The 1286-nt window shown below is 60.4% G+C and overlaps 1 protein-coding gene across 1 annotated transcript in view; it reads right to left on the bottom strand.

The window, feature by feature from the left end:
- PRDM16 (PR/SET domain 16) overlaps positions 1-1286 on the bottom strand; it is a 317846-nt gene that overhangs the window by 40218 nt on the left and 276342 nt on the right. The window lies entirely within an intron of this gene.

A 1286-nucleotide genomic window follows, 5' to 3' on the forward strand; every position in this document is an offset into this window, starting at 1 on the left:
GTGGGCCTCACACGAGCGTGGACATCATCCTAGAGGGGACGTGGAGGGGAGCATGTGCCTGCGACAACAGGGGTCTGAGATGGGGGCACCCCTAAAAATGGGAAGGGGCGGCATGGGGCACAGGGTGGACCCTGCCGCTCTGGGGTCTGGGGGAGGTCACTTTGGAACGTCCAGCCTCAGTGCTCTCCTGGGAAAGGACCGTCTGCACCAGGAGTGGTGGCCACAATCCGGACAACTCCAGCAACTGGGAAGGGCAGAGGGGCGTGGGCCCACGGGGAGCTGGTCAGGGAGAGCCCCGAGGACCAGGCCTGCCTCACCTCTGCCAGACCCTGCCTGGGAGGCCCCTGTCCTCGGCGGAGGGCCGGGGCACACGTCCTCGGGGTGTGTGTGGGGGGAGGGCACCGCTTGTCACGCGCACAGGGCTGCACCAGGGAACCCTGCATCCGAAATCGGGAGGTCCTAGACAGAAGGTGCCACTCTCAGGCCAGCCCACTGCCCGCCGCCCGGCACATGGGTGTCTGGGCTTCTACTCAGATGACAGTAACCAAGAGCTTCTGGAAGTCCGGAGCGTGACGGCAGGATGGGCCGGGAGGCCTGAGAAAGGCCCAAAACAAACCTGTCTGCCCTGGTGGACTCGTGGGCGGAGGCTCCTCCTGGCCATTCCCACCGGAGGCCCTCACGGAGGACCCGGCACACAGGTGTCAGGTGGGCTGCCCAGGGGCTGAGCTGGCACACGGCCTGCCCGCCTCTCTGCTCTCTCCCTAACTCCGGGAAACATCTGGAAGGCTGAGGGTCCTCATCGCAGGTCGGATCCTTTCCCGGCTCTACCCGGTTGCGTGCACTCGTGGACTCCTTCACAAACCACCAGTCCTAACTCCAGGAGGCCACCAGCGCCCTGTCAAAGGGACACAGGACGCAGCACCGTGTCCCCAGGACCCGCCTGGATGTTATTCCCCGGAGACCCGACAGCCCCAGTGTGGGAAGCAGAAAACCTGTGCAGGCACATGGCCCCCGCGGTGCTAAGCCCCGGCCCCGGCTCATCGGTGATTTGATCTGGCAAGTGTTCTCGGGCCCATCAGTGAAATTATGGCAAGATTTGAAAATGGAGACTAGAAACTGGACCATATTAGCTTCTGTAATTAAACCAACTGTTATTACGATCCCAGTTTTGCATAATTTAATCTAAAAAATTGCAGTGGCTGAATCATTGTTTTTTTAAAAAAGTCAGGCTGGAACCATTATTTTTCAAATTCGAACCCAAAGTGCAGCAGAGGCTCTGACAAGTC

The sequence above is a fragment of the Pteropus vampyrus genome, unplaced genomic scaffold (genome assembly GCF_000151845.1).
Source record: "Pteropus vampyrus isolate Shadow unplaced genomic scaffold, Pvam_2.0 Scaffold176, whole genome shotgun sequence".
Classification (NCBI taxonomy): domain Eukaryota; kingdom Metazoa; phylum Chordata; class Mammalia; order Chiroptera; family Pteropodidae; genus Pteropus; species Pteropus vampyrus.